Consider the following 16170-nt stretch of genomic DNA (forward strand, 5'->3'; position numbering starts at 1 on the left):
TAGGAAGTGTTAGAATGCTCAAAACCCATCATATAAGTCAAATAAGGCAACCATGAGGGGGATGAAATACAGCGAATGAACACCCAAGTTCATTAAAACCTACAGGTTATGAGCCTGCTAGCGTTCCATGGGACTGTCTAGAAGAGTCTGTGGTCGTCATCTAAATTCCGCTAGATGACTGGATCAAAACAACATCGAGGCCTCTCATCTGTTTATTACACACCAACTATCTACCCATGTTCTACCCAACATATTAGTAGATAAAAATATATATTTTTATACATAGTTTAAAACCTGCATAGCATTCTCATTCAATACATATTCCAAAACAACAGATGAGACACATACACATAACACGTATTTCATAGAGAACAAATCATATCTATGAGATAGATGAAAGTGAATATACCTTCACGCATATAACAACAAAATATACACATAACACGTATTTTATATTAAATACTTGATAATTATGCGTTAGAAGAAAGTAACAACACATTCACACATATAAACAACAATATACTTAATACACTCAAATCATACTTGTATTATTATCGTGTTTATGAAAGGTAGTATACACTCATTTGATCAGAAGATGATCGGACAGCACTACGACTTGCAAAAGTAGTAATCCTCGGCAGATCTGGAAGATCTCTACAAAAATCGAACTTCTCGCAGGTAGAGCTTCAGCTCGGAAACCGCACTTCTCGGTATCTTCGGGATCTCGGGACTTGCTTCGGGACTCGGGAATATTACCGGGGCTTTGGGGTATTTCTGGCATGGAAAACGATGCAAAACGGGAGAGAGAAGAGAGAAAAATAGCAAAGGAGTCGGCTGCCCTCGCATCCTATTTATAGGAGGCTGGGAGCCTCACTTACGCGGGGCGTACTGCTCCGAAGTCGTCATGGCGTTCATCATCCGAAGTGTCGACACTTCTCGGCGTACACAGGGCATACACGAGTACACGGGGCATACCTCGGATCAGATCAGTGACTCCCCTTCGGATAAGGCCGGAATTAAAGATTAAATTTAAATACAAATTATTTAATAAACTTCGGAAATCCATATCTTGTTCATACGAACTCCGTTTTCGACGTTCTTTATATCCACGCGAAGGTGAGACTACGCTCTACAACTTCCGTTTAGACTCCGTCGGAAAATTTTGACTTTATTTTTATTATTTATTTTTAATAGGCCGGGATAGAAAATTTCGTTATAAATTCATAACTTCTTCGTTTGACGTCCGTTCTCGCCTAACTTTTTATCGCTTCGATACTAACAACGAGATCTTAGATTCTTGTTTAGATCACTAAGGCTAACTATCGCTCTAACGTAAATTTCACTTTTTACGTCATTCAGCGTTGTCAGTTCTGTCGCGAAACTTCGACAGGTCATAACTTCTTCGTTATAACTCGGATTTCGGCATTCTTTATATCTCCAGGAACCTTGTTTCAACTACTACAACATTATCTAAAGATATCAAGTTCATTTTAAACCTAAATTTTGATGCTTATTTTTATTCTTAATTAATCAAACCACATAATTAAGCAATTAAGCACAAAACACATAATACTCAAATAATACACTTCTATTATTCCAAAACGGGTTACAAAGGTTAAGCTAGACTATTACATTGCTATAAATGGCAAGCCCATAAATACAGGCGTTACATGTATGTGACTTATCTGATATCTTCCTGGGGTATTTTCAGTATGGTAGTTACAAGACAATTTGATACTTGATCAGGTTCGGGATCGAGGACTGGCAGTCAGGATGGGCCAGCATTGATAGAGGACCGTGTCAAGGAGATCATTTGTGAGGAGGTGGTTACTATTGTCCGCGGCCAGATTTCGGAGATGCCCGGGTCTATCAAGACCACGATGATGGAGTTCTTTGATAACCACTACGTAGCCATTATTGAGACGGCTGTTGCTGTAGCCTCCCTAGCCATGGCGGCTGCAGGTGCTGAGTCAGGTCGGCCTTTTCAGTATCGGGACTTCAATAATACAAAGCCCTCGAATTTTGATGGAGTTTAGGATCCAATTGTGGCCATAAGGTGGCTATCTGATGTGGAGGGGTGTTTATTCACATTTTTATGTCTTGCTGACCAGAAGGTCAGGTGTGCTCTAAACCTTATGAGGTCCGGAGCGAAGGATTGGTGGAGACTTGTTACATGATCATATTCTGACGAGCAGAGGGTGCGGTATCATGGGATCAGTTCAGGGAGATGTTTTGCCCTGAGTTTGCTTTAAAGCAGGCTCAGGTGACTCATTATCTGAGCATGCTCAAGACGGACATTAGAGAATTTGTTTCTACTTAGTGGTGTGATACTTTGTTGGAGTTACAGGAGGCCGCCAGGTGGCGTGAACTGGAGATTGAGTTTCAGTTGAGGGAGTAGAGGCAGGCCCCAGAATAGTTGCAGTCGGTGCCGATGCGGCTCAAGGCCACTGATTCTAGGTCTAGAGGTCAGCGAGGCCGCACTTATAGAAAGTGTGGGAAGGTACATGCCGAAGCTTGTCGATCTGGTGGTGTGTGCCACAAATATGGCAAGGAAGGGCACTTCTCGAGGGATTGCCACCAGTTAGCCCTGGTTCAGAGTATGAGGATTTGCTACTACTGTGATCAGATTGGCCATATGAGGACCAACTTTCCGTTGCTTGCCTCTAAGCCGGGGAAGTCGTCCATGCCAGCTACATTCAGGATCACTTACAGGGGTCAGGGCAGGGCGGAGCCTCCGAGGGCTTGGGGTCGCACTTTTTAGCTCACTGCCGAGGAGGCCAGGGCAGCACCAAACGTCGTGACCAATACTTTCCTATCTCTTATCTTTTGATTATGATTGTTTTATGCTTATATGTTTATACCTTTAAGGTATGTTCCTAGTGAACTCCTTGCCAGATTTAATGTTATTTGACTTGGGTGCGAGTCGGTCTTTTTTTATCGGTCCTTCAGTAGGGAGTTCGCTTTGCCCACAGGGGATTTGGAGTATCTGTTGCGAGTTTCTATCACCAACGAACACGGGGTTCCTGCTTCTTCGGTTTATCAGGGATGTATTTTAGAGATCTTCGGGGTATCCTTTCTGATCGATTTGATTATGAGTCCTATGGGGGATGTCTGTGTGATCGTGGGTTTGGGTTGGCTGAGTCAATTTAGTGCTATGATAGATTGCAAGGGTCAACGTGTGGTAGTTCGAACCCCAAGTGGGGGAGAACTGGTTATTAATGGAGAGGGCACCAGGCAGGGTTCAGGATTTTGTTTGGAAGCCAGGGCTCGGCAGTATATTCAGCATGGGTGCGCGAGTTATTTGGTGTATGTGGTGGATACGCAGATCATGGATCAGGTTTCAATTTCAGATGTTCCAGTCTTCAGGGAGTTCACTAATGTGTTTCCTGAGGAATTACTCGGAGTGCCTCCTGAGAGGCAGGTCAAGTTCCGGATTGAACTTGTGTCAGGTACGACTCCTATTGCCAAGGCACTGTACTGATTGGCACCACCTGAGATGTAGGAGTTGTCATCTCAACTGTAGGAGCTGCTAGGCAAGTAGTTCATCCGTCCGAGCAGTTCTCCGTTGGGAGCGTCGATTCTTTATTTCAAGAAGAGTGATGGTTCGCACCGGATGTGCATCAATTATAGGGAGTTGAACAAGTTAACGGTGAAGAACCGGTATCCTCTTCCTCGTATTGATGATGTTTTTGATCAGTTGTAGGGAGAATCTTGGTTCTCCAAGATCGACCTGAGGTCTAGGTACCATCAGGTCAGGGTGAGGGAGGAGGACGTGGAGAAGACCACGGTCTAGACTCGTTATGGGCATTATGAGTTCGTGGTGATACCCTTTGGGCTCACCAATGCACCGGTGGTGTTCATGGATCTGATGAATCGGGTATGCAGGTAGATGGCGATCGCTCAGTTATTGTATTCATTGATGATATCTTGGTCTATTCCAAAACCAAGGAGCAGCATGAGGAGCATCTTCGCGAGCTTATGGGGTGTTGCGGCGAAAAAGGTTTTATGCTAAGTTCTCAAAGTGTGAGTTTTGGTTGTGATAGGTTCAATTCCTTGGACATCTTGTTAACCAAGATGGGATTTTGGTCGATTCGGCCAAAATCGAGGCGGTGATGCAGTGGGAGGTTCTGAAGTCTCCTTCGGATATCAGGAGTTTCTTGGGGTTGGCAGGGTACTACCGGAGATTTATTCGGGACTTTTCCAAGATTGTGGTACCCCTCACTCGTCTGACAAGGAAGGGGGTGGATTTCTGATGTGGCCCTGAGTAGTAGTCAGCATTCAAGACTCTTCATCAAAGAATTTGCGAGGCTCTAGTTTTGACCCTCCTGGAGGGACTTGAGGATTTTGTATTCTTTTGTGATGTATCCATCACCGGCTTGGGAGCAGTCCTCATGCATAGAGGATGAGTGATAACTTATGCTTCACGAAAGCTGAAGTCGCATGAGACAAGGTACCCTACATACGATCTTGAGTTGGGAGCGGTGCTTTTCGCTCTCAATATTTGGAGGCATTACCTTTATGAGGTCCATTATACTATCTACACAGATCACAAGAGTTTGAGGCATATTATGGATCAACCGAACCTGAACATGAGGCAGCGCAGGTGGCTGGACGTAGTCAAGGATTACGACTGCAAGATCCTTTACCATTCGGGTAAAGAGAATGTGGTGGCGGATGCCCTAAGCCACAACTCGGATGGATCTTCTGTTCTGATGATGTGCATGAGGATATATGGGGATTCTCCACTTGTGGGTTTGATTAGGGAGGCTCAGATTGAGGGTGTTCGAGAGGTGAATTGGAAAATTGAGAGGATCAGGGGTGAGATTACCATATTTATGCCTGACAGTCATGGATTGTTGACCCGTTGCGGTCGGGTATGGGTTCCTAAGCCTGGTGGGGCTAGACAGATTGTATTGGAAGAGGCTCATAAGTCTCGTTTTCTATTCATCCGGGGGCCACCAAGATGTATTGGGATCTGAGATTGAGCTATTAGTGGGCATGCATGAAGAGAGAGATCACCTGGTATGTTGAAAGGTGTTTGACATGCAGCATGGTCAAGGCCGAGCATTAGAGGCCACATGGAAAGGTGCAGCGTTTAGAGGTTCCCACGTGGAAATAGGAGCAGATATCGATGGATTTTATCACCATGTTGCTGAAGACGGCAAAGGTTTTGAATATTATCTGGGTCATCGTGGATCGATTTACCAAGAGTGCTGTAACATCCGGAATTTCAGGTATTATATTTATTCATTTTATTTTGAGTTTTGTGGAAGAACTCGGCGAGTTGGTGCGTGGACTCGCCGAGTAGAGACACGATTTCTCATCCGGATTAATGACCAGACTCGACGAGTCTCATTGGTGGACTCGGCGAGTCCGCGCTGGTTAATGAAACCCTAATTTCTCGGGTTTGGGGCCTATTTAAAGTGCCTTATGGCCGTCAATTGTGCTCACCAGCCCCCAGAGCGAAACCCTAGTGCACTTGAGCGTTTGGAGTGAGAGAAGGAGCCATTATCAACCTTGGAGGTGTTGTCTAGCAAGGGAAAGGAAGCTTTAGCCAAGAAGAAGCAAGAGGGTTAACTTCCTGAAGATCTGAGGTCCAGAACATCACATTTGAGGTACTATTTTCGAACCATTTTCTGTTGAGGTGATGTTCATGTTGATTTAGGGCTTATTGAGCCCTTTTGTGGCTAGATCTAGTGCTCCTTTGGTCCCTTAAGCGGGTTAGGTTCTGGATCTAGACCCTTGGAGGTCCATAATGTCCCTTTGTCCAAGCTTTTTATGAGTCCATGGAGGTTTTGGTTTGGGATCTTTGTGCTTGAGGTCAAAACACCATTTATGAGTCATTAGGTGTGATATGAGCGCCGAGACATGAACTTTACATGATAAATAAGCTTGGAAGGACTGGATCTATGAGTTAGTGGAACAGATCTGACCTCAGAAGGTCGTTTGGGGTTGTGCATGGGATGCACTTGCCGAGTCCATTAGCAGACTCGACGAGTTGGTGCGGGTTGTTCAGGGACTTCGAACCAGGGGTTGAGTAACCGAGTTGGGTGAGTGGCTCGGTGAGTCGGAAGGGACTCAGAGGAATTGGGTCACCATAGAGACTCGGCGAGTCCACGCCAGACTCGGTGAGTTGGGATTGACCGTTGACCATTGACTAGAGTTGACCGGTGTTAACTTAATAGGGTTAGTCATCCTTAGTTGGGAAAGTGTTAATTAGAGATGTATTGTGTTATAGGAGGACTATAGCTCAGGAGATCGATCACTAGTGATTTCAGGGATTTACGAGTTACCGAGATACGCGAGGTGAGTCTTCTTACTATACTTCACCATGATTAGGTAAATAGAGTTATGTGATACAGTGTTTTATATATATTGTTTGTTGCACTGCATTATTCTATGTGATTTATGTTGTGCATGCTTGCAGAGTTGGAACCTAAGGGTTCACAGAGTTTTGGGTGCACGGACCCACAGAGTTATAGCCTCGAGTGGCTAATATGTGTTATATGTGTTATTTTGGGGAATTCACTAAGCTTTGTGCTTACAGTGTTTTGTGTTATGTGTTTCAGGTACTAGTGAGGATCGCGGGAAGGCGCCGGCTTGATCAGTACACACACGGGATTTTTATGATATGAGATCTTTGGATTTTTATATGTTATAAATTGAGTATCAAACAATGATGTTTTTATGATTTACAAATGAATTATGTTTTTATAAATGCAAAAAATTGTTTTGGAAATTTACGGTGTTACAAGTTGGTATCAGAGCCTTGGTTTGAGGGATTCGGGTACACCTTCGGGAGTATTTGAAGTCAAACTGAGGATTTGGCAAATATTTTCAAAAGAGAACCAAGTTTTCTAACAGAAGTAAAAGATTTTTAGAGCAACACAGAGCAAAGACGTGTGTACGATCAGTCAGCGCCCGAACGGTGATTTCCCAAAATACCCTTATGTTATATGTTGATGAGATTGATATGATGTATTCTCTTGCTAGAATGGGCTAGGTATTCCTATTAGGACTAGGGTGGCCTGATTTGTGATGCCTTAGCCTAGGGGAAAGTGAGCTGCTATGAGATGCTTAAGAGTGAGTAGGTAGCAGTGAGGAGCTATGAGAGGTCTATAGAGAGTGGATTATACATAGTAGAGTACTTGGGATTTGGGATCCGAAGAGGAGGACTTGGGGTGTATACTGATACGGTGCAGACAGTAGTATTGGGCCCCTACTACTGAAAACACTGGGGCGGCGTACAGTCCAAGTAAGAATCTTTGGGATGCCAGGGATCAAGGAGGGATGAGTTATCGAGTGCGAGTATACTCGAGTGAATTTCTAATATATCGTATGTTGTATTTCAGAGGTAGATCATGGTGAGGACACGTCTTATGCCAGAGAGTAGTGGGGCTAGTGATGAGGAGATCCGCCGGATCATCCATGAGGAGGTGGCTGCGGCCATCAGGGCAGAGATACCAGAGATGTTCGGGTCTATTAAGACCACGTTGATTGAGACTTTTGATGAGCGTTATGCTGCTCTTTCTGAGGCTGATGTTGCAGCGGCCACCGCAACTGTTGTTGCTGCGAGGCCGTAGGGTGGTGATGCGTTACTGTTCCGAGAGTTCAGCAACACAAAGCCACCAGAGTTTGATGGGACGCAGGATCCGATTGTAGCGATGAGATGGGTGTCTGACATTGAGGGATGTTTCTACACATGCTCGTGCCCGGAGCACTTGAGGGTTCGATTTGCGCTAAACCAGCTTTGCCTGGGGGTGAAGGACTGGTGGAAGTTCACGACAACATACTATTCTCCTACAGAGCTTGCTGCGGTGACCTGGGAGAGGTTCACCACCATGTTTCGTGATGAGTACGTTCCTCCGGTGGAACGGGATCGATTGGCACAGGAGTTTTTGACCCTCAAGCAGGGTACAAAGTCTGTTACGGTCATCACCAGGATGTTTCATGAGAGGGCGATGTTCTGCCCTAAGCACGTGTCATCTGAGCAGGCACGTATGAGCCGTTATTTGAGTATTTTGCGGAGGGATATTCAGGAGTTCGTGGCGAACTCCTCGTACCAGAAATTTACCGAGCTTCAGGCAAATGCACGGAAGAGGGAGATCGAGCTAGAGACTCAGGCAAGGGAGGAGGCAGAGTCTCAGGGGAGGGATCGGCGACTGGCACAGTCTCAGCCAACAGCCAAGCGGGCCAAGCCCGCTGATCCCAGAGCAGGGAGCCAGAAGGGCCGCACTTGTGGGAAGTGCGGCAAGGGTCATGATCGGGTTTGTAGAGCGGGATCTTGCTATAAGTGTGGCAAGGAAAGGCATATGGCCAAGGACTTCCCAAAGGGGTTTGTAGTATGCTTTCACTGCAACCAGACCGGACACCGAAAGGCAGAGTGTCCGTTGTTGCGAGGGACTACCCAGGGAGCACCACAGGGATCTGCCCCTACTGCTATCAGAGCTACTGAGAGCCGACCAGTGAAGGTCGAAGTACCGCAGGCACGACGAAGAGCCTTCCAGTTGACCACAGAGGAGGTCCATGCAGCGCCCGATGTCGTGGCTGGTACGTACTCTTTCATGTAATTATTTAATGTTTAAAATTATATGCTTATATTATGATATGCGTAGGTACTTTCCTTGTGAATTCTGTACCTGCTTTGGTGTTATTTGACTCGGGTGCGAGTCGATCTTTTGTATCGTTGGCTTTCAGTCGGCACATCAGCATTAGTCGAGAGGCAATGAGTCGACCTCTGAGAGTTTCCATCGCCGACGAGAGAGCAGTATATGCCACGGAGGTGATTCGAGGATGTGTACTCGAGATTTTCGGTGTAGAGTTACCTATTGATTTGGTCCCGATTGCGATGGGGGACATCTGTGTCATCATAGGCATGGATTGGTTGACCAATTTGGAGCAGTTATCGACTGCAAGCGACAACTGGTGACTATACGAGACCTAAGTGGGGGAGTTCTTACTGTGTATGGTGAGGGTACCCGTCCCGATTCAGCGTTTTGTTCAGCTGCTAGAGCGAGGCAAAGTCTACAGCAGGGCTGTAGTGGTTTTATAGCGTATGTGTTGGATACGAGGGTTGGTGCAGGGAGACTGAGTGCGGTTGAGGAGGTCCCGATAGTGTGTGAATTCCCGGATGTTTTCCCTGAGGAGTTACTGATCCTGTTCGTGAAGAAAAAGGATGGTTCGCACCTAATGTGCATAGATTATCGGGAGCTGAATAAGTTAACGGTCAAGAACCGTTATCCTTTGCCAAGGATCAACGATTTGTTCGATCAGCTGCAGGGAGCATCTTGGTTTTCCAAGATTGATCTGAGATCTGGATATCATCAGATGAGGGTGCGCGAGGAGGATATTCAGAAGACTGCGTTCAGGACTTGTTATGGGCATTACGAGTTCGTGGTGATGCCATTCGGGCTCACAAATGTACCTGCAGCATTCATGGATCTCATGAACAGGGTATGCAGACCGATGTTGGATCGTTCAGTGATTGTGTTCATTGACGACATTTTGGTGTATTCAAAGTCCCGGGAGCAGCATGAGGAGCATTTGCGGGAGATCCTCAGCATGCTGAGATCGGAGAGGCTTTACGCCAAATTCTCTAAGTGCGATTTTTGGTTACGAGAGGTGCAGTTCCTTGGTCACCTTGTTAACCAAGAGGGGATTTTGGTCGATCCGGCCAAGATCGAGGCGGTAATGAGTTGGGAGGTGCCGAAATCTCCGTCTGAGATCAGGAGTTTTCTAGGGTTGGCCGGCTATTATCGGAGGTTCATTAGGGATTTCTCTAAGATTGTTGTTCCTCTCACCAGATTGACCTGGAAGGGTGTGGTGTTCAGCTGGGGCCTAGAGCAGCAGGCCTCATTTGAGACTCTTCGCCAGAGATTATGCGAAGCCCCGGTGTTGACTCTTCCAGAGGGGTTGGAGGACTTCGTGGTGTATTGTGACACATCGATATCTAGGTTGGGCGCGGTGTTGATGCAGAGGGGGCATGTGATCGCATATGCATCGAGGCAGCTGAAGCCCCATGAGGCAAGATATCCCATCCACGATCTAGAGTTGGGGGCTGTGGTGTTCGCCTTCAAGATTTGGTACCATTACCAGTATGGGGTTCGGTGTATGATATACACGGATCACAAGAGTTTGAAGTATTTACTGGATCAGCAGAATCTGAACATGCATCAGAGGAGATGGTTGGACGTGGTGAAGGATTATGATTGCGAGATCCTATACCACCCGGACAAGGCTAATGTGGTGGCCGACGCCCTGAGTAGTAGAGCAGAGAGCGCCCTGATTCAGGATATTTATATGAGATTTACAGTGATGACTCCGGTATTGGACACCATCAGAGGGGCTCAGGCTGAGGCAGTGAGACCCGAGAACCGCAAAAGAGAGCAAGTTATCAGGCAGGTGATGGAGTTCGTGATCGATAGCAGAGGGCTTATGACATTCCAGGGTCGGATTTGGGTACCGTTTGTTGGAGGAACGCGTACCATCTTGATGGAGGAGGCACATAAATCGAGATTCTCGATCCATCCCGTAGCCACTAAGATGTTTCTAGATCTTAAAAAGGAGTATTGGTGGCCCTGTATGAAGAAAGATGTAGCATGGTTCGTTGAGAGGTGCTTAACCTGTCGCAAGGTTTAGGCTGAGCACCAGCGTCCGCATGGCAAGTTGCAGCCATTGGAGGTTCCCAAGTGGAAGTGGGAACAGATCACCATGGATTTTATCACCAAGTTGCCGAGGACTGCTAGGGGTGTCGATGCAATTTGGGTGATTGTGGACAGGTTGACGAAGAGCGCTCACTTCCTTGCCATTAGTGAGAGCTCTTCTACTGAGAGGTTGGAATAATTGTACGTGAGAGAAGTGGTATCGCGACCTGGGGTGCCAATCTCGATTGTCTCAGATCGAGATGTGCGTTTCACTTCCAGATTTTGGAAGAAATTCCATGAAGAGTTGGGTACGAGGTTACATTTTAGTACCGAATACCACCCGCAAACTGATGGACAGAGTGAGCGGACGATTCAGACGCTCGAGGACATGCTTCGAGCATGTGTGCTAGACTTTGGCGGAAGCTGGGACACGTATTTGCCCTTAGCGGAGTTTTCCTACAACAACAGCCATCATTCGAGCATTGGTATGCCGCCCTTTGAGCTGTTGTATGGAAGAAGGTGTCGGACCCCCATTTGATAGGGAGAAGTAGGGCAGCATGTGATGGGAAGTACAGAGATTGTGCTGCAGACGACAGAGCAGATACAGCGGGTCAGACAGAGATTGTTGACCGCTCAGAGCCGCCAGAAGAGTTATGCGGATAGATGACAATCCGAGCTTGAGTTCCAGGTCGGTGACTATGTTCTCCTGAAGGTATCTCCTTGGAAAGGAGTGCTTCGATTCAGGAAGAGGGGCAAGCTAGGGCCCCAGTATATCGGGCCGTTCAGAGTAATCGCAAGGGTGGGCAAGGTAGCGTATTGCTTAGAGCTACCTGTGGAATTGGAGCGGATTCATAATACCTTCCATGTGTCTTAGTTAAGGTAGTCTATAGCCGACGAGTCTGTGGTAGTGCCGTTAGAGGACATTCAGGTAGATGCGAGCCTAAACTACGCGGAGAGACCAGTTGCGATTATGGATCGGAAGATCAAGGCTCTGAGGAACAAGGAGGTGCCTCTGGTACAGGTCCAGTGGCAGCATCGGAAAGGGTCGGAGCTTACTTGGGAACCGGAGCGTGAGATGCGTGTGCAGCATCCGGAGCTATTTTAGGGATGGGACTATGAGGGCGAATTCAGATTCAAGTGGGGGAGAATTGTAACATCCGGAATTTCAGGTATTATATTTATTCATTTTATTTTGAGTTTTGTGGAAGAACTCGGCGAGTTGGTGCGTGAACTCGCCGAGTAGAGACGCGATTTCTCATCCGGATTAATGACCGGACTTGACGAGTCTCATTAGTGGACCCGGCGAGTCCGCGTTGTTTAATGAAACCCTAATTTCTCGGGTTTAGGGCCTATTTAAAGGGCCTTATGGCCGTCAATTGTGCTCACCATCCCCCAGAGCGAAACCCTAGTGCACTTGAGCGTTTGGAGTGAGAGAAGGAGCCATTATCAACCTTGGAGGTGTTGTCTAGCAAGGGAAAGGAAGCTTTAGCCAAGAAGAAGCAAGAGGGTTAACTTCCTGAAGATCTGAGGTCCAGAACATCACATTTGAGGTACTATTTTCGAACCATTTTCTGTTGAGGTGATGTTCATGTTGATTTAGGGCTTATTGAGCCCTTTTGTGGCTAGATCTAGTGCTCCTTTGGTCCCTTAAGCAAGTTAGGTTCTGGATCTGGACCCTTGGAGGTCCAGAGTGTCCCTTTGTCCAAGCTTTTTATGAGTCCATGGAGGTTTTGGTTTGGGATCTTTGTGCTTGAGGTCAAAACACCATTTATGAGTCATTAGGTGTGATATGAGCGCCAAGACATGAACTTTACATGATAAATAAGCTTGGAAGGACTGGATCTATGAGTTAGTGGAACAGATCTGACCTCAAAAGGTCGTTTGGGGTTATGCATTGGATGCACCCGCCGAGTACATTGGCAGACTCAACGAGTTGGCGTGGGTTGTTCAGGGATTTCGAACCAAGGGTTGAGTTTGGGTGAGTGACTCGGTGAGTCGGAAGGGACTCAGAAGAATCGGGTCCCCATAGAGACTCGGCGAGTCCACGCCAGACTCGGCAAGTTGGGATTGACCGTTGACCATTGACCAGAGTTGACCGGTATTGACTTGATAGGGTTAGTCAACCTTAGTTAGGAAAGTGTTAATTAGAGATGTATTGTGTTATAGGAGGATTATAGCTCGGTAGATCGAGCACTTGTGATTTCAGGGATTTACGAGTTACCGAGATACGCGAGGTGAGTCTTCTCACTATACTTTACCTTGAGTAGGTAAATAGAGTTATGTGATACAGTGTTTTATATATATTGTTTGTTGCACTGCATTCTTCTATGTGATTTATGCTGTGCATGCTTGCAGAGTTGGAACCTGAGGGTTCACAGAGTTTTGGGTGCACGGACCCACAGAGTTATAGCCTCGAGTGGCTAATATGTGTTATATGTGGTATTTTGGGGAACTCACTAAGCTTTGTGCTTACAGTGTTTTGTGTTATGTGTTTCAGGTACTAGTGAGGATCGCGAGAAGGCGCCGGCTTGATCAGTACACACACGGGATTTTTATGATATGAGATCTTGGGATTTTTATATGTTATAAATTGAATATTAAACAATGATGTTTTTATGATTTACAAATGAATTGTGTTTTTATAAATGCGAAAAATTGTTTTGGAAATTTACAGTGTTACAAGTGCCCATTTTCTGGCAATTCGGGAGAGCTCGTCGGTCGAGAAGTTGGCCGATGTGTATATTCGCGAGATCGTTGCTCGCCATGTGGTTCCATTCTCTATTGTTTCGGACTGTGATGTTCGGTTCACCTCTTGTTTTTGGCAGAAGTTACATGAGGAACTAGGCACGAGGTTGCATTTCAGTACAACGTATCATCCACAGAGCGACGGCCCGAGTGAGCGGACCATTCAGACTCTCGAGGATATGTTGTGTGCATGTGTTATTAATTTTGGTGGGAGTTGGGAATCCTACCTACTTCTTGCAGAGTTCTCCTATAACAACAACTTCCACTCCGATATTGGTGCTCCGCTTTTTGAACTATTGTATGGGCAGAAATGTCGTACCCTAGTCTGTTGAGCCGAGGTTGGTCACAAGGTGATGGGTCGGATTGAGGTGGTTCTGCAGACTACCGAGATGATTCAACAGATCAGGCAGCGGTTGCAGACTACTTAGAGTCGACAGAAGAGTTACACCGACTGGCGTCGATCTAAGTTCGAGTTTGAGGCCGGTGACTTGGTGTTACTGAAGGTCTCATCATGAAAGGGTGTGATCCGCTTCAGGAAGAAGGGAAGATTAGGTCCCTGATTTATTGGACCATTCTAGGTTATTTCCAGGGTTGGTAGGGTTTCTTACAGATTGGATCTTGCAAAGAACTCAGTCAGATTCATAGCACTTTTCATGTTTCGTAGTTTCGGAAGTGTGTGTTGGACGAGGATGCAGTGGTTTCATTGGATGACATTCAGGTTGATGAGCGCCTGAATTATGTTGAGAGGCCAGTGGCGGTTCTACAAAAGAAGGTAAAGAATATGAGGAACAAGGAGATACCTTTAGTAAAGGTACAGTGGCAGCATCGGAAAGGATCTTAGTGAACCTGGGAGCTGGAGGCTGAGATGCGAGAGCATTATCCGTATTTGTTCACCGCAGCAGGCTTCAAGGATGAAGCCTAGTTCAAGTGGGGGGGAGTTGTAACATCACGACTCTCAGGTATGAGATTTATTGCTTAAAAGACAAATTCTTCTTTGGAACTAGTCGAGTTGATGGCCTTAGACCCGGCGAGTTGGAAGCTCTCAACTCGACGAGTTGTTAAGAAAAAGTCGACGAGTTGACGGTTGCTTATGCAACCCTAAATTTTAGGGTTTTGCACCCAATATAAAGAACTTAAAACTCATGGATGACCTCTCTTATCGTCCCCTCAGTCCAGAGAAACCCGAATTTGCGCCTCATCTCTCATTTTGAGTGTGTGTGAGCTTGGAGTGTGATTTTTTGGTGCTCTTTTGGAAGGAACTTGAAGCTTGAAGTGGATTGATTCATAGGAAGGCTTTAGATCCAAGATTTTCTTTGTTGTTGCAATCATTCTGAGGTATAAAGTCGATACCTTGACCATCCCTTTGCTAGATCTCATCATTTGAAAGTTTATGGCCATTATTAACCCATTTTGGGATTTCAGCATGTTATGTAGTTATGACTTCAAATGTGGATTTCTCATGGCCTCCATGGACTTAAAGTCTCCAGCTTTATCAAGTCTTCGACCTCCTTCATGCTCTAAGTCCCTTAATAAGCTTGATTTTAGTGTTTTAGCTTCTTGATGTCATGCATGGACGTAAAGTTAGCAACTTTACGTCGTATTTCAGTTCTAAGGGACCAGATCTATGGTTTGTGGCACTATATCTGCTTAGGAATTGGGTGAGTGCTTTAAGACTAGGAGAAACTCGAAGAGTTGCCCGAAGGACTGGATAAGTTGGCTCGGACTTTTCCCTGTTCCTTTGAGCACTATAGAAACTCAGCAAATTGTTCTAACAACTTTGCTAGTTGGTTCAGGTTTTTCTCGTTTTCTGGAAAACTGAAGGAACCCGACGAGTCGATAGATGCACTCGACGAGTTGGGTCAACATGGATTGTTGATCTTGGCTATTGACCTTGGCCGTTGACTTTGACTTTGGCAATGGTTGACCAAGTTTGACTTGGAGGGCATTTTGGGTATTTAGAGGTTTTAATAGAACGGTCATATGGTGGTTATAGGATGTTGAGTCCGAAGCTGAGATTTTGGAGTTAGCTTTCGCAGGTTCAGCGGTGAGTTCTCCTCACTAAACTAACAGGGTCGAAGGCACCAATGTCGGCCCTTTGGATTGTATCCTGGTTTATTATATGATGTTATATGTAGTGATATGTTAGATCTATGTCCTAGTATATAGGATAATGTTATGATTGATGATCGATTTGGCGTGTGTGATTATCGTATATGCTAGCTAGCATTTGATATTTATGTGATGTTATGTAATGGCAGGTAGGTTGAGGCGGTCCTGCTATGTGCTGAAGGATAACAGGCCCAGGGTGGCCCGGATAGACTGAAGGCCCAGCCGAGCATACTAGTCAACCGAAGGCCTAGAGAATGGTCCAGATAGGTTGAAGGCCCGGCGAGGCGGTCCAATCATACTGAAGGTTCTGTAAGCGATCCATTCAGGCTAAAGGCTCTGTATGCATACTGTTTGTTTATGATATTGTTCTGGTTTGTATGGTGCAGGTATTTTGGGGGAACTTACTAAGTTTTGGGCTTATAGTTTTGGATTATTTTTTAGGTACCTCTGATGATCGTGGAAAGGCAAAGCTTGATCGTACACCTCCTCGTATTTTATGTTATGATTTCTGAGATTACTCTGATGACAAACTATTTTGAAAACAATTTGTAATAAATTGTGGTTTTTGGATGTTTGAAAAAGTTTAAAATTTTTATGAATTTTATGGATGTTACATCGAAAGTATCTGAAACCATAAACATAAACTATAAGTACAAAGTTTACTGAGTTCCCC

This window comes from Lactuca saligna, chromosome 8 (assembly GCF_052625555.1).
Source record: "Lactuca saligna cultivar CGN05327 chromosome 8, ASM5262555v1, whole genome shotgun sequence".
Taxonomy (NCBI): domain Eukaryota; kingdom Viridiplantae; phylum Streptophyta; class Magnoliopsida; order Asterales; family Asteraceae; genus Lactuca; species Lactuca saligna.